Below are 24,806 nucleotides of genomic sequence, written 5' to 3'. Positions count from 1 at the left end.
ACAGGTGTCCCCTTTTAGTCCCCAGGTTAACAGGCTTCTGATTTCACTGAAATCGTCACCAGTTTATATCTCACTTGAAAACAAATGCTTGCGTAACCAAGTGTTACACAAACTCTAAAGGTCCCGTTACACGCTACGATATATCAGACGATATGTCGTCGGAGTCACGGATTTGGTGACGCACATCCGGCATCGTTTGACATATCATAGTGTGTGACAGCTACGAGCGACTGTTAACGAGCAAAAATACTCACCTTATCGTTGCTCGTTGACACGTTGTTCATTTTCAAAGTATCGGTCACATTCCTGGATGCAGGTTGTTCGTCGTTCCTGAGGCAGCACACATCGCTCCGTATGACACCTCGGGAACAACGAACAACAACTTACCTGCGTCCTGCTGGCAATGAGGAAGGAAGGAGGTGGTCAGAATGTTACGTCCCGCTCATCTCGACCTCCCTCCGCTTCTATTGGGCGGCCGCTGTGTGACGTCGCTGTGACGCCGAACGTCCCTCCCCCTTCAGGAACAGGATGTTCGCCACCCACAGCGAGGTCGTTCGGGAAGTAAGTACGTGTGACAGTGGTGACCGACTTTGTGCGACACGGGCAACCCATTGCCCGTGAAGGACAAACGATGGGGGCGGGTGCGATCGCACATGCGATCGCACGATAAATCGACGCATGTAATGGGGCCTTAACAGGTTCTATTTGTCCAATATAGTATCCCTCTTCTGAGTGGCCCACTCTTTAGATGTGAATCTACACTGGACCGTCACCGAATGAAACATGACAAAGGCTCCTGGTACCAGGTGTTTTACCATACTATAAACATACACTTTCTCACTAAACATTGATAAAAGAGCTTTGTGGTACTGGTGATACTATAAACATGTGCTTTCTCACTAAACATTGATAAAAGAGCTATGACTCCAGGTGTTTGTGAAAATTAAAGAAAAACAAGCTGATATAAACTAAACTGTTACTGTCTAATATCTTAAAGGGTCCCTTAAAGACAGACCACCAATATGGATTCCTGATGGCCACTAACATCATAGCACTACAATATAATATATCTTGACTTCAGTAAAGCATTTGAAAAAGTATCTCATACCATCCTTATTGAAAAAAATGACCAAGTATGGATTGGACAAGGCAACTGTTAGATGGATTCATAACTGGCTTAATGATCAGACCCAAAGAGTGGTCATTAATGGCCGCACATCTAATTGGAAGAAGAAGAGGATTCAAAAAGATCTAAACAATTTGAAACAGTGGACAGTAACTAACAGAATGTTTTTTAACAGGGAAAAATGCAAAGTCCTACATCTGGGCAAGAAAAATGGAAAGAAAAGCTTATACAGAATGGGAGGATTAGGGCTAAGCAGCACGTGTGAAAAGACTTGGGTATACTAATAGATCACAGACTGAACATGAGTCAACAGTGTGATGCAACAGCAAAAAGTCAAACACAATTCTGGGATGTATTAAAAGAAGCATAGAGTCTAGATCACGTGAAGTAATTATTGCCCTCTACTATTCTTTGATCAGACCTTATCTAGAATACTGTGTCCAGTTCTGGGCACCACATTTTAAAAAAAGATATCAATAAACTGGAGCAAGCTCAGAATAGAGCAACCAGAATGGGGACTTGTCTACAAACAATGTCCTATGAGGAACGGTTATAGGATTTGGGAAGTATGACGGCTGTCCAGGACCAAAGACACAGGGTGACTGTCATGGACAGACTGGGTGCAAGCCGCCCACAAAGCAAGATCCAGAGGTACCCTAAAACCTTTTAACTGCTATACAGGGATCTGAATTTACTGCAAGGTCGACGAAATCGCTGCCTATGGAATGGCTGAAGTCCAAGGAGGGGGATAGTCACCAGGCAGGGTCAAAACCAAGATGTCTGCTAAGTACCAAATCAGCAGACAGAAGAAATGTCAGGAAAACAGTCCGAGTTCAAAACCAAGATGTCAGACAGGGTACAAAATCAGGAGGCAGGTAAAATGTTGGTAAACAAGCAGAGGTAAAAAAATACAGGGAACTATGGCACAAAACTAGCAGAGGGGAAGCCAGAGGCGCAGCAGTACAATTACTCAAGACTATATCTGGCAGGGAGCAGCAGACAACTGAAAGTATAAGAAAGGTGTGGTGCCTTCCGATATACTGGAGCTGGAAGCTGAAAACGTCACCTAGAAGGAACACACCACCACAGTCAGCCAGTGGTACTGCAAGTTCCAGGCCTACCAAGTGGGTACAGAGGGAGGGAAGCCCCTGCCCTCATGGATTTACAATCTATAGGGGCTTATTATCTAAAAGTAACCACTAACACACACTGTGTGCACAATTATTAGGTGTTACATGAGTCAGAGGCCACAATTCGAATAGGCTACCTCGGACACACTTGTCACAAGCCATTCCATCTGGCAGACCCCTGACCTTCACCCTTAAACCCCCTTACAACAGGTCCACTAGATTGCTTCTACGGGAGGTCTGCCGGCCAGAGGAGCGAACCAGAGGTAAGAGAGGTCATCATGCAGGGTCAATACCGAGAACTCATGTCAAGAACAACATCAGGAGACATGTGAGTGGTCAAAATTCACACTGGAGTCTGACCACGAGATATATAATAAAGTGCACAGGCGCCAAGAAAGAGATAGTCTAGTTCTAGCTAAACTAACTAATAACTGGCAGTTAGAGTCAGTCTGTTTATATAGAATGGAGCCCACCCATGGTTCCCAGCATAGAGCTAATTTCCTACCAGCTCACTGTTGTAAAACACAAGTGTAGAGAATAAAAAAGGAAGAACTAGTCTTAGCTATCCAAAAGTTTTCACAGTGTTCAGCAGTAATTATAGTGTTTGTGTGGCAGCACCTAGTGACCAGGGCAGGGGGTACAGCATGGATGGGACAGAACCTTCCCTTTCAGGAGGAGCCTTCGGACATTTAGGACCTGATTTTTCATGGAAAGATTGATGAAATGGTCTGGCTAAGGTGTTAGTATTAATGTCCCAAAATCTCTTCTTTGGCCCATAAACTTTCCAATGTCCCAAGAATTATGAGGACCCTATCACTAGCCATGAAACTAGAATTTATTTTAACTTCATATTTCAGATTGCCTTTATTCAAAACATGAGAAGGAGGATTCCTAAAAGGATACAAAGGCAAGCGGTAACCTTTAAAAAGGAATTTGTACAACACAATTTTTGTGGATGACCACACCTTGCCCCATATCCCAATACTTGGTCCATCAGTTCACGTTTCATTCGCCAAGGATGACTGTTTGCCAGGTGCCCTTCTCAGGTTTTCTCTTTAGTCTGTCTACAGATTTACTCACCTCAAGGGTATTCAAATCAGAAACCGAAAAGAACCCAAGGTGAAGGTGATACCTTAAGCCTGCATTACACCTTACAATTAAGCATACAATATCGTATGCGATGTGACACGCCTCCATCGTATGTGCGACACGTTCAATTTGTTGACCGTGTCGCACAAACGATTATTTGCCGTCACACATACTTACCCTTCCATACGAGCTCGATGTGAGCGGCGAACATCCACTTCCTGGAGTGGGAGGGACGTTCGGCGTCACAGCGGCGTCACATAGCAGCCGGCCAATAAAAGCGGAGAGGCGGAGATGAGCGGGACGTTAACATCCCACCCACCTCCTTCCTTTCGCATTGCCAGCGGGACGCAGGTAAGCTGCAGTTCATCGTTCCCGGGTTCTCACACACTGTGATGTATGCTACCTCGGGAACATTGAACAACCCGACGTGCAATTTTTAGCAAATGTACGACGTGTATGCGATGAACGGTTTTACGTACAATCGCAATCGCATGTAGCTGTCACACGCAACTACGTCACTAACGATGCCGGATGTGCGTCACTTACGACGTGACCCCGCCGACACATCGTTAGATATGTTGTAGCGTGTAAATCACGCTTTAGATTGCAGAAAAATGGAGATGTCTTAAGAGATTCTTGATACTGATTGTTTATGATGAACTCAGCTAGAGGTAGATATTCCACACAGTCAAAATGATACTCAGAGACATAACACTAAAGAAATTGTTTGAATGTCTGGTTGTCATGTTCGGTCTGACCATTGGTCTCTGAGTGGTAAGTAGATGTGAAGGACTTTAAACATATATCTAATTACAAAATAACCTCCTGAATTTGAAAACAAATCAAGTCCCCCCAGTTGGAAAGCATGTCCTCAGAAATACATTGCAAATGCAGAATATGTTCAATGAATAACTTATTAATGGTTTCAGAGTTAGGTAAACCAGACAGAGGGACAAAATTACACTCTTTACTGAACCTGTCGATCACCACCCAAATAACAGTTTTTCCCACAGAGGATGGCAGATCAGTAATGAAGTCCATGGACAGATGAGTCCAAGGGTCTCTATGAGTAAGTAAAGACAGGAGATTATCTCCTGAGGAGAAGTCTAGTAGGACGAGTTCTGGGTATTTTAGCTCAGTCACAGATTACACAAGCAATCATATATTCCTTACAATCTCGATCAATGGTTGCCAGCAATTTCTAGCAAGATTATATTGTTAATCCCAGGGTGATCTGCAAGCACTGAATCATGGGACGTTTGAAGAATTAGATGAAACTGGAGGAGAACAAACAATTTTTGGGTGGGAGTATTGTTTGGAGCTAATACTTGACATCTGTGTATCTGTGGCGCCCCTGAGTATATCAGGGTGCCACAGGGTACTGCAATCCTTACCAAGGGTGCAGGATCTACCTCCCCTGGTTCCAGGTTCCTAAGAAATCGGTGTCACTAACATCAGCACAAATCCCAATCACACCTCACATCATGACCTGTCAGACACACCAGTGGGCTGGATAAGCGGAATAAGGCCACCCACCTAGGGGTCAGGCAGACTGGTGGGAGGGAAGTTCTAGTTAGTTGAGTCGAGAGAGTGGAGTGACAGCCCTCAAGGAGTGAGGAGCTGGGAGTAGTAGCTCCCGGGGAGCTAGACCAAGGTTGGGTCACAGACGGTGGTCCGGGACCAGAGGAGTCGGGGACCGGTGGCAGTAACATTGGAAGGGTGCGACGGATATAGTCTAGGAGGACTGTCGGCATCAGAAACCCAAAAGAACTGACCGGTACCGAGCACGAGGGGGTACAGGACCCTAGGTCAGGAGCAGCTTCATCCATCCTGATAATTAACCTGGGAGGGAGAGTCTCTTTATGAACTTCACTAGGAGCTCAGAGATTGAAGGCGACAGCACACCGCAGGGGATAGGGCTTTCCAGTAACGCGGCCCACTAAAATCCCAAGTGCCAGCCATCAAGAGCACAGCTACACTACAAATATAGTGAGCGGGGACCCAACAGCTTCACGCCAAGGGGCCACACAGAGAACTAACTTGTGCACGGAGGCGGCTCCGGATTACCTAGTGACACCAATGGGAGCAGACACCTGGACGGGCTCCCCTGTAGAGAATGTGAGGCACAGAGTCTTTGGTTTATCATCAGTGTGAGTGTCTGCTTTATAATCCTCATCCTGCACCACGACTACCCACAGTGAGTACTCTGGTTCCCCTGCACCCTGCGCTCCCAAACATCTCACCAAACCCCCAGATGCCAGGGCCTTCCCTACCTGTGGAGGGACTGACACCTCGCTGCTCCCCACCATCTTCCCCGTTACTCCTTCTAGCAGCGGCGATGCTTCCATTACCGTGTAACGGGGGCAGGGGGCGCCTCAGGGGGTGTAGTCGGGTCCCCTCGCCTTGTGGGCCGCAGGCTGAACCCCGGCCCGGCCGTTACTTGCAATACAGGTGTGTTGTTGGGGCAGAGTGTGGATGGCAGGGGCACATACATGTCAGCATTCTTTCTGTGCTCTTCAGCTCCCTTTTCACACACAGGAAAGAGGCAGTTACAGACAGCAGGTAAACTAAACACCAATTTATTGTATAGAGCTTCCATTCTTTGTTTGCAGCATGTTTACTTCAGTACGTTTCACATTAAAGGTTCTTTCCTTACAAAACGGTTCCCTTTTTCCCTGGTAACTTTCGTTTGCCTGCAGGGGCCAAGTGTTATCCCCCTGGTAGCTGCACTCCAATCCCGGGTTTAGTCCAGCCCTATCCTAGGGGTTTGTTTAGACTATGGGACGGCTCCAGTACTCACTACCGGCTCCAGACTAGTTCCGACTTCTCCACTTCTTCTCAAGGGTTTACTCTGCTTTTCCTTGCTACGGGTGTTCCCGTCTCCGCTTCTTCTGCCTCTGCACCCACTTCCACACTCTGCCCCGTCACCTCAGACTGAGCTTGCTTGCCTCTCACATCTCACTGCACACTGGACTCTGCATTCCGAGACCTTCCTTCCCCACCTAGGCTGCCCTGCCCCTTCATTCCCTGCCACTGTTACTAGGGGAACCACTGCTCTACACTGGCACCTAGTGGGGAAACAGTTTATGACAGGTAACATTTTACCATCAACATTTACAATTTGCCACCATACTACTGTGGCGTCTTCAGGGGGGGAAAAACGCTCCTTCACTACCAGGGGTCCGACTACCCCTTACATTCCTCCCCTCTTTAACCTCAGCCTCCTGGCGAGGTTCGTACCTGCAAAACAACACATGTAGGAAAACACAATACTTAAGACACACAGACTGGCACACAAGTTTGGTGCCCGGAGTCCCTCCAGGGAAGCTCCCGGTCTTAGTCGCACATCTGCCCGGAGGCCCTCCTCAGGCGCTCCCGGACTTAGCTGACCTTCTGCCCGGAGGCTATTTCCAAGCGCTCCCGGTCTTTGGGTGGGCAGAAAACAACATGACAACAAAATTCCTTCTTAACAGTCACGGAAGGAGTCCACGCACAGTTCTGCATTAAGCTCCTCCCGGGTTCAGTACTTTTAACGTTACTGTAACTGGAAACATTCACCGGCTTTCAACAGTACCGGTTTTCAGCGGCAAACAAATCACTCTCTTCCGGACGATTACCTATGGTTCTGGGATATCTTGCCAGTACAGGGCCTTAACTCCTGAGGGGGGCAGAGGGCCTACCTTAACAGACGCGGGCGCCTCCGGAATCTGTACGGATGCTCCTGGTGGCCCGCTCCCCAGAGTCAGCCGGGACTTGTAGGAGGCCCAGACTTCCGTCGTCGTTTCCCCGGTAACGACATCCCATGAGGTAAAAAACGTGACCTTCGCTGGTTTCTCCGAGACTCCAGTCACGGCCGGTATCATGCTTGCCGGCAATGTGATGGTGGGTAACTCTCCCACCGAGCTCTCCATCGGACGTCCTCTTCCGCGTCCTACGGGCACCAGCGCGCCCGCTACGGCTTGCTTGTCTGTCCTGGCCTCCATTTTGTGTAGCACAGGTAACTGGAACTGTTGCTTCTGCTGCTGGGATTGCAATGGCGCCGGGGAAGGTGGAGGCGGTTCTTCTTTTCCCGCTTTAGCACACACTCCGCCCCCGGCTTCACCCACCAGGTCTGCATAGCGTTGGCGACGCCTTTTCTTTCTTGCGGCACCGCCCACGTCTCTAGACCTCTGCAGCTTCTTGGGGCAAGTACCTCCCCTCTTTGGGCGGCGAACTCCGGGCTTCTTCCTCCCAGGCAAGCCCAGCGCTTTTCGTTTGGCGCAGGTTTACTTCAGTACGTTCCACATTAAAGGTTCTTTCCTTACAAAACGGTTCCCTTTTTCCCTGGTAACTTTCGTTTGCCTGCAGGGGCCAAGTGTTATCCCCCTGGTAGCTGCACTCCAATCCCGGGTTTAGTCCAGCCCTATCCTAGGGGTTTGTTTAGACTATGGGACGGCTCCAGTACTCACTACCGGCTCCAGACTAGTTCCGACTTCTCCACTTCTTCTCAAGGGTTTACTCTGCTTTTCCTTGCTACGGGTGTTCCCGTCTCCGCTTCTTCTGCCTCTGCACCCACTTCCACACTCTGCCCCGTCACCTCAGACTGAGCTTGCTTGCCTCTCACATCTCACTGCACACTGGACTCTGCATTCCGAGACCTTCCTTCCCCACCTAGGCTGCCCTGCCCCTTCATTCCCTGCCACTGTTACTAGGGGAACCACTGCTCTACACTGGCACCTAGTGGGGAAACAGTTTATGACAGGTAACATTTTACCATCAACATTTACAATTTGCCACCATACTACTGTGGCGTCTTCAGGGGGGGAAAAACCGCTCCTTCACTACCAGGGGTCCGACTACCCTTTACAACCGCAACCCGCAGGTGGCGTCACAAACTTCTCCCCTGTAAATAATCCCCATTTCAAGGAGTGTGTGCCGAGCCCGGGTCCGGACCCCTCAAGCCACGACCATCCCGGATCCGAGCACCTCAGTCTGCGCCGGGGCGGCACATATTTACTGTACCAATAAGTTTGTTGTGTCCTCAGTTTGCCTAAAACTTATTGGGTGATACACAGATGTCAAGTATTAGCTCCAGACACTACTCCCATCCAAAAATTGTTTAGGTCGGCTAAAATAGGAACCTGTTCAGAATCCTTTGATTGAGATGGACAGAAGCTTCAGGACAGAGCATCGGCTTTAACACTCTTAGTACCAGAAAGGGGAACTTAGTGAAGAAGGGACACTGAGCTGAAGAATATTGGCATGGGAGTAGTGGCTCTACGAGCAGCCCCTGAAAAGTAGAAAAGCAGTGCCGGAGGTATAGCAGCCACTGCAATACACTTGGATCTGTGTGGCTTTATATATGTAGGATGTAGATAATCCAGTCTTCACCCTACTGTTCTGTAGCCTCTGTTAAAGCAGAAGATGCCATCTGTAATTCTCCCTGAAGAGCCAAATAATTGTAAAGAGGAAGATGGAGAATGCATAACTTTTTATTTCATGTGTACGAGTTTACCCAAATATAAAAGAGACATTGCTCTTAAGCGTTTGTTTGTTTTCTTTATTACATGTGTGAAAAAAATGGCCCCCCACAATGTGCAATCCCGGAGGAGGTGAAGGCCCCGGACTCAGAGGAACCAACTTCACAACGCCACACTTTCACTCAGCCAATAGTATTTTCCAGTTCAACGTTTTATTGGTTTTAACATATAGAGAAGAAAATAAAGATTACATCTCAACTACAATAGATTGGTGACAATTTTGCATAAACAAAACATTTGTGCAGTTGTTGGCATATATGGTTAGACAGCAAAACGCTTCTAATACAGTACTGGGTATACGAGAAGCTGATGGTACGATTGTCACATCCACAGCAGACATTTTACAAAGTTTCTGCACCTTTTATAAAACACTTTATAGCTCCAGAAGCGTTCATGGAACCCAGGACTGCTTAGACTATCTTGCAGATTTAGAGTTCCCCACTTTGAGTCAGGCACAGTGCGAGCTCCTAGATGCAGATATTACAATAGAAGAGATAACTACGGCCATATCTGAGATGGCAAGGGGGAAGGCCCCGGGCCCGGATGGCTTTCCTATAGAATTCTATGTCAAGTATTCTGAGACCCTGGCCCCGGTTCTTCTGGAAGTTTTCTCGCATTTCTCTGATGATGGCTTGTTGCCTGCTTCCTTCTATGAGGCACATATTATTGTTTTGAAGAAAGAGGGAAAGGACCCTTTGGAGTGTGGATCCTATCGACCTATATCATTAGTTAATGTTGATTATAAGATCTTCACCAAAATATTGGCATCCCGGCTCAACTCTGTCATACTGGACATAGTACATCCGGATCAGACCGGCTTTATGCCAGGGAAAAATACCTCTATAAATATTAGACGGGTCCAGTCTATAGTGCAGTACAGTACATTGGTTCCAGATAACGAGTGGGCCTTGGCTTCGCTGGATGCGGCCAAGGCATTTGACTCGGTGGAATGGCCTTTTTTATCAGCTTGTCTCCAGAGGTTTGCTTTTGGCCCAAAGTTCAATAACTGGATTCACATGTTATATAGATCCCCTACAGCTAGACTCATAGTCAATAATGTATCATCTGCACCATTTTCTTTGGGACGAGGTACACGTCAGTGGTGCCCTTTGTCTCCTACCCTATTTGCCTTAGTTATCGAGGCCTTGGCAATTCGGATCCGTACTCATCCATCTATCACGGGAATTACCATAGCAGATCGCACAGACACTATTGGCCTATACGCAGATGATATGGTTGTCTTCATGGATAGGGCACGTGACACTTTGCCAGTCGTCATTGAAGCTATAAATAGATTTGGAGAATTCTCCAGCCTTTATATTAACTGGGACAAGTCAGCCCTAATGCCATTAACACATGGGTCAGAGGTCCCGATGGATGATGTGTCACCCTTGCCTGTTGTATCTAGCTTCAAATATTTAGGTATACATATTCAGAAAGACCACACAATGGATCTTAAGATGAATATATTACCACTTTTAGATCATGTCAAACTTAAGTATAACTTATGGGGAAAATTGCCACTCTCAGTGGTCGGAAGGATAAATTTAATTAAAATGATTTTGCTTCCTAAGCTTAGCTATGCTCTGCAACATAGTGCGGTGCTGGTGCCCAGGTCCTTCTTCTCCACACTTAACTCACTCACCTCATCCTTTATTTGGGGGAAGGCTCGGCCTAAACTCCGGATGTCCATCCTACAGAGATCTAAGTCATTGGGAGGGATGGCCTTACCAGAATTTTTCCTATACTATTTAGCAGGACAACTCAAGATGCTGGGTACATGGATGCTGGACTGTCAGCTGCCTAACTCAGAGGATCATTTGGCATGTGCGGTAGGGGCAGACTGTCTGTTGGGCTTTCTGGAGTCGGACAGGGCGAATGTCCCGAGGCTGTTGCCTATTTTAAGGTTGGCACGATCAGTGTGGCGACAAGCCAAAAAAGTAACGCGCTCTGAGGGGGCAGTGGCAGAGCTTCCGTTATGGGGCAATGGTTACTTTCCTACCCTAAAGGACCACCCGTCGGCACAGTTTTGGATAGCTCATACAGTCCTCGAGTTGGGAAATCTTTATGTATCAGGAACTGTTGTTTTTAAATCTTTTGGGCAGATACAAACCGATTATAATGTTCCACGCTCACAATTCTTTAGGTATCTGCAGCTCCGTACAGCGATTCAATTTCACCTGCGGAGGACAGGGTCAGGGGCATTGATATCGTCGTTCCCAATGATAGGCATACTGAAGTCACAGGGGCCCCGGGGTATGATTTCAGCTATCTATACACACCTGTTATCGGTTGGAGTGAAATCGGTGCCGTTGCCGGTACAGGATAAATGGAGGCTCCTAATTCCCTGTCTACAGGGAGAGGAGTGGGATGAGGTACTGGAGTCTCCAACTATGGTATCTCCGTCCATCAACAATAGATTGATACAATGCTATTTTCTACATCAGGCATACTTAACTCCCACTCGCTTATTTACTATGGGCCAGCGCCGATCGTCGGAATGCCCACGATGCCATGGACCAGACGCAAACTTTCTGCACATGGTGTGGAATTGCCCGATCATATACACGTATTGGCAGGAAGTGACTTCCCAGTTGTCCTCAATGGTGTTGATGCCTGTTCCATGCAACCCTCTGTTGTGCCTATTTGGAGTAATGGAGGACGGGATGGGAGATCACTACATAAGAATACTTCTTAGAGAGACATTGTTCCTGGCCAGGAAATTAATTGCCTTGAGGTGGATGGGGGGTTCAAATCCAACTGTGCGAGCCTGGATTAACCCCTTAACGACCGCGGGCCGTAAAATTACGTCCTAAATGACATAATGTTACTGCCCGCGGTCCTCCGGCGGCAGCATGCCGCGATCGGCACACATCTCAGCTGATTTCCACAGCTGAGATGTGTGCCTGCTAGGCACGAGCAGAATCGTTATCTGCTCGTGCCGATTATCCCCTTATATGGCGCTGTCAATACATGACAGCGCCATTATAAGCGCAATTGCGGTAATATTTTCCTTACCGCCCGATACCGGAAGTCACGTGACGCAATCACGTGACTCCCGATAGTTGTCATGGTAGCACAGGGTCATGTGATGACTCCTGTACTACACCTGACTTGGTTTCACTTTCGCTGTGCCCGGGGCACAGCAAAAGAGAAAGACAGCGTATCTGCTGTTTACAGCCTTGTGGCTGTGATCAGCAGATACTGCAGAGCGATCGGAATGCTGATCGCAATAGCCCCCCAGGGGGACTAATAAAATAAAAAAAAAAAGTTAAAAAATAAGTTTTAAAAAATTAAAAAAAAACCTAAACGTTCAAATCACCCCCCATTCGCCCCATTGAAAATTAAAGGGTTAAAAAAATAAAAAATATACACACATTTGGTATCGCCGCGTTCAGAAACGCCCGATCTATCAAAATATAAAATCAATTAATCTGATCAGTACACGACGTAGCGGCAAAAAAATTCCAAACGCCAAAACGACGTTTTTTTGTCGCCACAACTTTTGCGCAAAATGCAATAAGAGGCGATCAAAACGTAGCATCTGCGCAAAAATGGTACCGTTAAAAACGTCAGCTCGAGACGCAAAAAATAAGCCGTCATTGAGCCTAAGATCCCGAAAAATGAGAACGCTACGGGTCACGGAATATGGCGTAAAACGTGCGCCACTTTTTTCGGACAAACTTCCGATTTTTTTTAACCCCTTATATAAAAGTAAACCTATACATGTTTGGTGTCTACGAACTCACACTGACCTGAGGCATCACACCCACACATCAGTTTTACCATATAGTGAACACAGTGAATAAAATATCTCAAAAACCATAGTGCTATCGCACTTTTTTTGCAATTTTTCAGCATTTGGAATTTTTTTGCCATTTTCTAGTACACAATATGGTAAAACTGATGGTTTCATTTAAAAGTACAGCTCGTTCCGCAAAAAATGAGCCCTCACATGACCATATTGACTGAAAAATAAAAAAGTTACGTCTCTCAGAAAAAGAATGGCGAAAAAAAAAAACGGAAAGCGAAAAATCGGCCGGTCGTGAAGGGGTTAAACTAGTTAACTCGATAATTCCATATGAGCGGGTGGTATACTTTAATAGAGGACATCCGGAAAAATTCAGGAAAATTTGGGATATGAGGAACTCCTCCCCCGGCACACTCGAAGAAGCCTCAGGTTGATTACTGTTACAATAATAGATTCATACTCAGTATTGGATAATGAAGCGCATTCCAGTGGCATAGCTAGGCGGTATAGAATAGGAATAGTTATTGTTACTAATTTTCGTTTTCTTTAGGTTTAGAGACTACAGATTACATTGATTAAAATTGACTACATGCTATATATATATATCAGTATGTACTGGCAGGATCAGTGTTGTAGCATGCAGTTGACAAGGTCGACAGAGGTGCAGATAGTGCTATGAAAATCTTATTACCTTATCCGTTAATGTTACTATTTGTTCATGCTATTGACAGACATTCCTGGAAAGTACTTGAGTAATGCTATGTGTGATTTATTCTGTACCACATGTTTTTGGAATTAATAAAACGAAGTTAAAAAAAAAATTTGTGCAGATACATACTGAAATATACACCAAAGAATAGAGATTTAAGCACGAAAAGGAAAGAAAGGCTGAAGTATCTAGGTGGAAACGAAGACAAAGACCATGGGGACCACACCGAACCAAGCAAATCTGCAGGTGAGAAGTAAAAGAATGATGGAAAGAGGATGCACACTAGGAGAACTCAACAGGGACATGAAAACAACCCAATAATATTGTCTGTAGCATGTTCGGGAGGAGAGACTGCAGCGCTCGCCCATTGCTACCTACCTGGACACATTCACAATCATTTTTAAACTGACTCCAAATCAAAAATAGACAAATATATTTAAAGGGGTTTTCCCATGAACAAAGTTCATTTCAAAGTTCAATTTAATCAATTGATCTTAGAATAATATTTTCCACACTGGATGTGTTTAAAAATGTTTTCCTGTACTGAGATAATCTTAATAATATGCCCCTGCTATGTACTGTGTAATAGCCGTGTCTGACTGTAGAGGTCCACATCTCCTGGGCAGGAAAGGACACAAAAGAGAATATACAGATAGCACACCATGTGATCACAGCTGATTCTTTTTGTGAGGTAAAGCATTTTTCTGCCCGTTTGTAAGAAATGTTTTACCTCAAAGAAATAATAATTTGTGTTCCCATGCTGTAACGTCTGTATACTTTTTTACTTCCTCCCCTGCCCAGGAGCTGTGGTATGATCAGACCATGTCCCTGTACAGTCAGACACGGCCATTACACAGTACATAGCAGGGGCACATATATCTCAGCACAGGAACATTTTTTTTTTAACACATCCAATTGTGGAAATTATTATTATTCCAAGATCTAGTGATTGAAAAGAACTTTGTTCGTGTGACAACCCCTCTAAGGCCAAGTCCGGCGCTAGTGAATATTCTATGCCTGTGAACTCTGCTTTATCCTGGGGAAAACATTGATCCCGCAGAAAAGTTCAGCAAGTTAAACTAATAAAGAGTGAGGACACCTAGAATGAAGATAAACAGTCTCTAACAGTGCGCTGCTAGCACAGTGTCACCATTACATCTGTGCCAGACAGAATTCTTCTGTTACACTTCCAGCTACAAACATCTCTAAGCTCCATTCAGGTTGAGAAAGCGGCATGTTTCCTCCATACAGGATTGATGTCGCTGTGCAGTTTAAGAATACTATTGAATGTGCTTGGCAAACACTCAGTTGATGGCACTGTATTCAGTAAATGTATTAAAAAAAGCATTGTAGGGAAAACAGGCTGCATCTAAGGACACTTTTTTACAGATATTGGAGGAAACATCTACTGCAAAAAGAAATTCTGAATCCACTGGTTAATGAAGATAACGCAATGCTACAAAACTAGTAAAATTAAGGGGTTGTCCGCATTTTGTAATAAAAAAAAACCCAGACAAACCATGCCTTACTCACCGTCCTCAGGTCAAACGATGATTTTCTACCACTGCTCTCAGTGTAAAGCCTGCTTTACACGGGACGACCGATCGTGCGATTTCACGATCGATCGTACCCGCCCCCGTCGTTTGTGCGTCACGGGCAATTGATTGCCCGTGGCGCACAAACTCGTTAACCTCCCGTCACACGTATTTACCTCCCGAGCGACGTCGCTGAGGGCGGCGAACATCCTCTTCCTGAAGTGGGAGGGATGTTCGTCGTCACAGCAACGTCACACGGCGGCCGCCCAATAGAAGCGTAGGGGCGGAGATGAGCGGGATGTAAACATCCCGCCCACCTCCTTCCTTCCACATAGCCAGCGGGAGCCGCGGGACGCAGGTAAGCGATGTTCATCGTTCCCGTGGTGTCACACGGAGCGACGTGTGCTGCCACGGGAATGATGAACACCCGGCGCCATGTTTCATAAACGATTTTATGAAACCTAGCGACGAGTAGACGACTCATGATTTGTGAGCGATACTGCGTCGCTAGGAGGTGTCACACAGGCCGACGTCGCAAGCGACGCCGGATGTGCTTCACAAAAAACGTGACCCCGATGATCTATCGCTCGATAGATCGTCTCGTGTAAAGCACGCTTAAGTTATTGGCTGGAGTGCTAACAATATGTTGAAAGTGCAGCAGCCAATCACTGAGCTTAACGTCTCTAACCGTGTAGACAGAATACCCCGCTCAGAGCCACTGCGCTCAGTGAATGGCTGCCGAGCTGTAAAAGTGACATCAGCGCTGCAGCAAATATCTGACACCGGGAACAATGACAAAATCTCAGCGGTGGACTCAGGAAAGTGACTAAAGAAAGGGGTTTTTTTGTATAGCAAACTATGGCAGAAGATCGGCTTTTTTGAAGGGGGTATAACCCCTTTAAAGAGAGGCGGTCAGACGATTTGTGCTGCCCAAATTACAGGCAGCAGATGTTCCTTTAAGCTTAGGAACCGAGGGGCAGACTCCAATAAATTGTCCCGTTTTACCACAAAAAAACCAACCTCTTTTTTTAAGGTGGAACTAAGTGGAAATGAAGCGCCCACTGGGTCTGGGGAGGTTACTCGTCTCTGGGCTGATGCAGGGATGTCACAGTGGCTTGGCCCGGTTCCGTGACCTCGACGGTGTCAATAAATGGTGGAGATGGTAATTTTTCGTGACGCCACCTGTGGTGTGTGGCTGTGATATGGGAGCCGCCGCTGCACGATGTTCTCCCTGAGGGCAGGTGATAGGGAAGCTATGTTAGTACAGCTCTCCACAGGCAGAGCTCAGGCCCACATGGAGGTTGGGGGTAGTAGTCCACTCTAATGAAGGAGCGCGGGGTGTGGGAAGAATTGAACGACACAGAGGTTACAGTTTAAGTTCTTTACTCACTGAGATGTCACCGTCTTTGGACTGCCGGACTCTGCTGTGATGGGCTCCAGCCGATCCCGGATAGTTTGGAGGCCAGAACCGGTGTTTCTGTCTGTGAGTCCTTCCTCTCTGCGCTGTGTGGTGTGAGTCCCTGCAGCCTGAAGGCACGCGGGGACCCGGGTCCTTGGATTGACGCCGTTCCTGTCCTGTATAGCAGGCAGTGCGAGTCCGTTACTGGTGCCGCTCAGTTGTCACGACTCCTGGCTCTATATGTTGCTGTGCCCGGGGTACTTTGGGTGGGCCAGAAGACTTGAAATCCTCTGCCCGGCGGATTCTGCTGGCGGGACGTGAAGTGTCACCAGCCTAGGGCTCCGCACCCTGTCGTGTGCGCTTGGTCCTGAAGGAGCTATGGCGCAGCTCTGCCCTTAGCGACCGTGTTCTCCTGCGTCTCACTTGTTCTGTGTCTTTGCTAGACTGCTGTCTACTGTCTGAGTGTGTGTCTGTCGCCTCACTCCCCTGTGTCAAGCTACCCCCCCGGGTTCCTGAACTAGTGAGCAGAGGGTCCACTACATTAGTGATGGCCACCCCCCAATATCTCTACCCTAGCCTGGTCCCAGTGAAAGGGCATCTAACTGCGTGTTAAGGTGGATTGTGGTGGTTTACCGGAAATGACCTCCCCCGTACCCGGGATAAATACTTCACCTCTGGTGAGGTGCAGTACCCTGTGGCGACTAAAGCCTGAGGGGCGCCACACTCCCCCACAGTGAATCCCAGCACATCCATGGGCTGGAAAGAAAACAATACAATGGTTATGACTACAAAATGTTGTGATGCTGTAAAAGATTAACATTTCTTCCCTTTATGGGAGGTTTGTTTTCATGAACGTTACAAACACTTACATTTCCTACATTAAGACATTTAAAACTTTTGGGACAATAAAAGGCAATAACATTCACTTTTGCACCTTGCATGGTTTCAATCAAGTGCAACAATTAGGAAAAAGCAGCAATATGAGGGACCTGCCTCAAATCCCCCAACATAGGTTCTGGGCATGCTTCAGAGCGTTCCTGACCACTCTTCATTACTTCTGCATGCACAACAGGTTTTGGGATCCTGTGGTTATATTAATTCTAGTAGGGAGCACAACAGGTGCAAACTTTTTACAGGCAAAGTTCTGACCGCACATAGTTCAGTGATCCAGGTGTCCCTCAAACATAAACTGGGTTAACAAAAACGCATTACTAATATGGGTAGGGATACTCCGGATAAGTAGGCATTCCAGAGATTGCTCTCTGAGTCTGAGTACATTTTTCCACTACCCAAACATTACGAGCTGGAATAGGCTCCTGGCGGGGAACTGAAACTGGATTCTGCAGTGGCAGGGAAAGAGCCTAGGATTGCGAATCCCCCTGCAACAGTGAGATCACAGTCCCTGCATGCTGCTCTACAACTACAAACTACAACAAAGTTTCTCTGGATGAGTACAAGTAGACTGCTTGCACTGAAGACTTATTAAGGGTATTAGAACTATCATCAGCACAGAGTAAGGGGGAATGAGGGTATATAAAGACACAAATGGAAGTGCTGAAGATTAACAGCTGAAAAGGTGAGGAAATACGCAGGGTCCTAAAAAGAAAGTGATAAACCCCAAGCAGGGAAAAAAGGAAAGCCACTGAGCAACTTGTGTTGCCAAAATCTGCGACCTTCAACAGCCAGAAACTACAGGACTATACACCATAGACTATATACTGACTGTACTACTGACTACCAGGGATTGGATGCTGACTGTACACCATAGACTGTATACTGACTGTACTACTGGCTACCAGGGATTGGATGCTGACTGTACACACTGCATGAAAGTGACTGGATCCTAGTTGTCACAGACTACGACAGACTTCATGCTGACTGTACTACTGAATTCTAAAAAGTTCAGCAGGAGGACACAAAGGGGAAGGGAAGGGTATTATAAAATGCACACCTTGTCATTCTTCTCCTTTTATTTCTTTGTTTAGTTTTAAAAAGCCAGAGTAGACTTTCAATCAAAGACACATAGTGATTATATGAAAATTATTGAAACCCCTGGCATTGAGAAGAAAACCATTTTAGAATATGACCCCAGTGGATACATTTCCACCCTGGAAACATTTGCACTTAAATGATTAGATTCCTTATGTCATCTAGATGAGAAGGTGTTCATTTCATGCTATAAATCTGGAAACTAGTAGCTCACAGACCCAAATCATATTAACCTATCGGCTGAACATCCTTAATGGATTGCCCCATGTAAGACATTTCTGGTTGATATGCTAAATCACTGAATGCTACAAACCTAGAATATAAATGTTATTATCTTTCCTAATATCAGCAGATGACAAAAAAATGGAACACTAAGGGGGAAAAGATAAAGAAGTAACTTTATATACGATTTCCCCTTTAGTGATAGCTTGTCATCTGCTGATTTAATGATGATAATAAAAGTTATATTCTAGGTTTGATGCACGCAGTTATACACATGCATCTTTCACACCGCAGAATGTTCGATTTTAGTGATTTATATTTGGCATGTAGCCTCAATTTCCCTTCATAATGGGTTCCTAAGAACGGGAAATCAATAGGGGAAAATTTAAGTTTTCCCTTCTAAATATTGGATGTAATTGGGCTATCACAGGATAATTACCAGTTTATGATTCTAACGTCAGCCTCCCCAATGGGAGAGAACACATTTTTATAGGACATTTAGTTTAAAGACTCTGTACGTACATGCTATAAAAACCCCACAGCTGGATCCCTCTCATCTAGATAGCCCGCTTTAGATGTTTTTCCATCCACAGCTGCTCTTCAAGGTACAGAAAGTCATATGTCTTGAACTATGAAATAGAAAGCTCCTAAATATTTTACATTTTAGGAGACCGTGCAGCTGGAAAAGCAAACACGAAACTGCACAAACAAGTCAACGCTTTACTTACTAATTGATAAAATAATTTTGGCTAAATGATCCTTGTCAGTGACATTAGTCCACTAACAAGTGGTTAAAGGGAACCAGTCACCACTTTTTTGGCGTATAAGCTGCGGCCACCACCACCGGGCTCTTATATACAGCATTCTAACATGCTGTATATAAGAGCCCAGGCCGCTGTGAGAACATAACATTTTTTTTATAATACTTACCTAACGGTTGCTCGGTTGGCCATATGGGCGTCTCCATTCTCTGGTGCCGGCGCCGCCTCTTTCGGCCATCTTCGTCCTCCTTCTTCTCTAGCCGCGGTGCATGACGCGACCGACGTCATCCACACTCGCCGGCATTTATCCTAAGCAGGGCAGTTCAAAGTATTGTAGTGCGCCTGTGCAGGACCGGCGACTGTGTATGACGTAGCCACGTCATGCACCCAGGAGTCAGAAGGAGGACAAAGATGGCTGAAAGAGGCGGCGCCGGCACCGGACAACAGAGATGCCCAAATGGCCAACCAAGCGACTGTTAGGTAAGTATTATAAAGTGTTTTTTATGTTCTCACAGCGGCCTGGGCTCTTATATACAGCATGTTAGAATGCTGTATATAAGAGCCCAGTGGTGGTGGCCACAGTTTATACGCCAAAAATGTAGTAACAGGTTCCCTTTAATACATGTGAAATCAAGAACATTTTGCACTTACTTGTCAAACTCATGTATGTTTAGTCTATAAAGTACAATAGCATAACTCTTGTTCTTCCTGTCAATATATCAACCTAACTATGCAATCAATTACTTTGAAGAGCTCGGTCATTCAATGAATGGCGTGGAAGTGAACATACTCAACCTCAGTTCTATCAGATGAGGCTCTACAGTTGGATCACGATTGATTACTAAGGCTGGCTATACATATTAAATAGCTGTTGGCCGAACGATGCTTCAAGCGATCGTTAGCCATCTCATCCAACACTCCCATACGTAGGAGCACTTGTTCAGCTGAGCGATCCTGTGTTTATGAGAAAACCGCCACCTGACACTTCGGCCGGTGACTTATCTCAGGGAGAACAATGCAACCGACAATCCGAAATCAGACATGTGTGATTGACATCTCTCCTGACCATCAGTTGCCCGGCACACCCATACACACTAGACCGTTGGCAGAACCTATCAGTTGGCGGTTTCAGTTGACATTAGTGTAATGTGTATGGGGACTTTAGTTATCTCCTGCAATATGAATGTTTGATAATTTTCATTTTTGGTATACTTTTTGTATATCTTTGAAGGATTTGCTCTACTACGGAGTGCAAGACTCATAACCTCATGGAGACAACCTTGTTGGGGTGCGGGTGCTTCTGTTTGATTGACCATTCAAACTAGGAGTATTGTCATGCCGCTGGCCTGTCACTGAGCAAGGTCTTGTCACAGAAGCAGATGGGGAAACACCACACTAACACTATACATTATATACGCATTACACATATAGCTAAAACATTACACATGCTTACCTTTCCTGCAAAGCATCACATTCTCGCAGTGAAAAAGGCTGTTATTTGCATAGCCTGTGTCCTGGCTCAGCTGCCTTCTGCAGTCGCTCTTCCTACCTTTTCTGTCTGTGACAGAGCTGCTGCTTGAATAAAGATACAAAAGCTGGTAAGACGCTAGGAGTAATTTTCTGCAATGCAGACAGAAGATGAGGGAAGTCAGGACTTCCAGACACCTTATTCCTGCATCTCCCTCGACATTTCTAGCACCCTGCACACCCTAGTCACCACCACCACCTTCCTACACCTGTTTGGAGTTATGGAAGTCTTATAACTATGAACAGACGTGCCATATTTTAAAGAATGCTACAGGCATGTATACTTATATATTCATTCTAGCAATTGTGGGGGAAGTCAAGCCCCATCGATGCTCTGTTCAGTGATAAAGTTCCAAAAGGCCATTACCAGTCTTGCAGCGCTCCTGCTACCAATGGTGGAAGATATTGGATGATTTTCGGTCATATGATTAGACCATTATACAAATAAGTGGAAAAATATTTTATTTGTACATTAAAATATGGTTAATTTTACAATGCGTTTCGGCTCAGATGTTTTAGCCTTCAGCCTCCTTCAGGTCTAATTGAGAGGAAAAAGATGTAAAGATGCGTTTTCCCTGCGTTTGGGCTGGATTTTGGACAGTGTGTTTTTAAAGGAGAAATAAAATATGATAGAATAGGATTTGATAGATAGCTAGAATACATAGATATGTTAGGATGAACTCTTAACAAGAGATCACTAGTTGCCTACTGCCTGGCCAAATTGGTATAGGCCAAGTGCATGCATAAAAGAATTCACACCAGACACAGTCGGATATGAAGTCTCTTCTTGGTCACTAGAAATGGCACCGAACAGAACAGGGAAGAGCATGCGTCCTCTTGATATAGGCTAGGGGCGTACACAAGTTCAGATATGCACATTTAGTGGGACAGTTCATGGGCTAGCCAATGGGAGATCCGTGTTGCTGTTGATGGGCGAGTCTGACTCCAGTGGATGAAACCATGGTGATGGGAGGAACGTCATTTAATGGATCCATGCTGATGGTTTGGTCTATGATGTCATCTGATCTGTGGGTTGGTCTTCTAGCTTGACCAGGGGTCTTCCCTTATATGGTGGTCTTCTTTCATCTGGACATTCCTTGCATTCCAAGCAAGGTGTGGTGAACAGGAAATGGCGGCCATCTTTATATCTGTGTCATGTGTATGATCTGAAACCTGAATTATGTAAGGCAAATCGACATATTTCCCACAATCCCTTGTCAAGAGGTTAATTAAGTATTTGATGGAAAGGTCCTCCTCAACAGATAGATAGAGGGATTGATAGAAAAATAAATAGTAAGAATTGATAGCATGACTGTCGGCAGACAGAGACAGAGACATGCAATGAGAATGAACTCGGGTGACCCTCTGAGGTCAGTGCCAGGACACAGGCAGTAGTGCGGGGCCCGCAGCTGTGACGTCAAAGCTTCACCCAAGTTCATTCTTATGGGGCGGCTCTGTCTCTGTGTCGCGACCTGATTTGCGGTCACAGGTGAAGGACTCTCCTGTGACCGCAAATCACCTGAATGACGTCACCGCTGATCGCGTGGCTCACTTCAGTCACTCAGGCGACTTGCTGTCACAAGTGGAGGACTCTAGCTGTGGCTGGGGGTAATCTGAGTGACGTCACCGCTGATAGTGCAACTCACTTCAGTTTCTCCGTGGAGCTCACAATGATCGGTTGTGCTCTATGGCACTTGCTGTGAGCTTCCGATGTAGCAGAGCTGGAAGCGTTGTGGGACCTCTTGTGGATTATGTCGGACATGGAAGGCTGTTTGGGGGTTAATAATGTGGTGAAAGAGGGTGTTTTTTTGTCTTTTATTCCAAATAAAAGATTTTTTGGGGTGTATATGTTTATTTACTTTTACTTACAGATTAATCATGGGGGATGCCTCATAGACGCCTGCCATGATTAACCTAAGAATTAGTGGCAGCTATGCGCTGCTATTAGCTCCTTATTACCCTGATTGCCACCGCATCAGGGTAATCGGGATGAGCCGGGTAAGGTCCCGGGACTGCCGCATCTCATGGATGCGGTAATTCCGGGCGGCTACTGGCTGATATTTTTAGGCTGGGGAGCAGCCTAAAAATGATAGGCCTCCACAGCCAGGAGAATACCAGTGAGAAGCTGTGAGGCTTTTTCTTGGCTGGGTATCAATTGGGGGGAGGGACCGCAAATCATTTTTTTTACATTATTTATTTATTTATTTTACTGCAGGATATAGACCCGCCCACCAGCGGCCATGATTGGTTGCAGTGAGACAGCTGTGACTCAGCGTGGGGGCTCGTCTGACTGCAACCAATCATAGGCGCCGGTGGGCGGGAGAAGCAGTGAATATGAGAGGAGGCTAATGAGCAGCCGGCACTTTCAGAAGCAGGAGAAGCCGCGGGAGCAGTGTGACAGCCGTGCAGCGCCGTGCCGGTGATCGATGAGTATGAAGGAGGGAGGGAGGGGGAGTGAGGGAGAGCGGGAGAGACTGACCGACTGACAGAGAGAAAGATAGAGAGACCGAGACTGACAAAGAGAGAGAGAGACCGACAGAGAGAAAGAGAGACGAAGACCGATAGAAAGAGAGAGACCGACGCCGGCAGAGAGAGAGAGACCGAGACCGATAGAGAGAGACCGAAAGACCTGCGCTTTTCTTGACAAGATGCAACCAAAATGCAATGCAAACGCACAGCTAAACATTTTGATTGTGTTTTGGCACCCCTCATTCATTTCAATGGGTGGAAAATTCAACCAAAACGCAATGAAGAAGTGACATGGTGCTTTTTTTTACGCAACGATTGTGACAAACAAAATGCTGCCGAAAAAAAGCAATGTGCGCATGGAATTTTCTGACTTCTCATAGACTTTGCTGGGGAATCACAATGCATGCATTTTGTCATTGACACGTTGCAGTTTAAAACGCTACCAAAGCGCAAGAAAAAACGCAACGTGCGCACGTGGCCTAATGAGCTGGCTACATAGCAGAGTGCACTGTCAGTGCACATTGGCAAATTAGCCACAATGCTCAGACACTGACTTTATCTTGTGCAAAGGTCATTGTGAAAGAAGGAGGATGGGAGCCATGACATCACCTATTGTGATTGTGTTTTCAGCTGTGTATAGAAGTTGTTACCTTTCATTGTATTACAGGCTCTGAGGATAGTCTTCTGAAAATTAAGGAAGCATCAGTCTTAAAAAGCCCCAGTGGCTTAAGTGAAAGTTGCAAGATTACTTTTTTGTTTTTTTTTTTAATAAAAATCATTATATGAAAGAAAAAAAAATACTGCCAACATTAACCTTCGTCAGGCTGCATAATTTTGCCAAAATTTCTCGACCCCTTATCTCGGAAGGGGATGGAGTTATTTTACTGAAATTTGGCCAATATATTCTGGACCAAAACTGCTGAGATGTCACGAAATTTCAGCCCTCTACGGCTTTTCGAAAAAAAAAAAATGATTGCAATTTTAAAACGGAATAGTTACAATTGTACCTGTTCAGCCGCACGAAGGTTACAGAAAAAAAAAATGTAACTGTAACTCCAAAACTTAATTTAATCAAATGGTCATTTACTACAATGTCCCTTTAAAATATGCAAAGGTGATTTTGAGTTAGAATTATTGCCAGCAACCCACAGTGTCCCGCTTCCTCCTTCTGGGACTAACCTGGCTATAAAGTGTGGGAAAGAGAGAAAGAGTGGAAGAAGGGTTTTGGACGGGAACAGGAGAAGTCGAATCGCCTGAGAGTGAGAGAGAAGAGACCCTTCCTGCGTTCTGTCCGAGATGGGTGGTATTGTGGCGCCCCTGCGGCTTCACGTGCCACAGGGTACTGCACTCCCATTAGAATGTAGTACTCATCCTGGGTCCAGGGAAGGTCGAAGCCGGTTTACACATACACAACCATACAGTCACTGGGTTGCCCTCCCCAATGGGGACCGGGCCAGGGTCGGATCACAGTAGGGGGTCACTACAGCGGTGGGTTTACAGGACGCCACCGCACCACAAGCTCCCCAGATCCACTGGGCTGGAGACTCAGAGTCAGGGAAAAGCAACCACCAGGGGGAGTT

At 46.0% G+C, this 24,806-nt stretch overlaps 1 protein-coding gene across 1 annotated transcript in view; it reads right to left on the bottom strand.

The window, feature by feature from the left end:
- Window positions 1–20,775, bottom strand: part of PLEKHO2 (pleckstrin homology domain containing O2) — a 297,712-nt gene extending 276,937 nt beyond the window's left edge. The window contains exon 1 of the mRNA XM_075346017.1: window positions 20,684–20,775. The gene's annotated coding sequence lies outside the window, so the exon portion shown is untranslated. The remainder of the gene's footprint in view (window positions 1–20,683) is intronic.
- Window positions 20,776–24,806: the final 4,031 nt, after the last annotated feature.

Source organism: Anomaloglossus baeobatrachus, chromosome 4, assembly GCF_048569485.1.
Source record: "Anomaloglossus baeobatrachus isolate aAnoBae1 chromosome 4, aAnoBae1.hap1, whole genome shotgun sequence".
Taxonomy (NCBI): domain Eukaryota; kingdom Metazoa; phylum Chordata; class Amphibia; order Anura; family Aromobatidae; genus Anomaloglossus; species Anomaloglossus baeobatrachus.
This window is presented reverse-complemented; position numbering and strand designations above follow the sequence as displayed.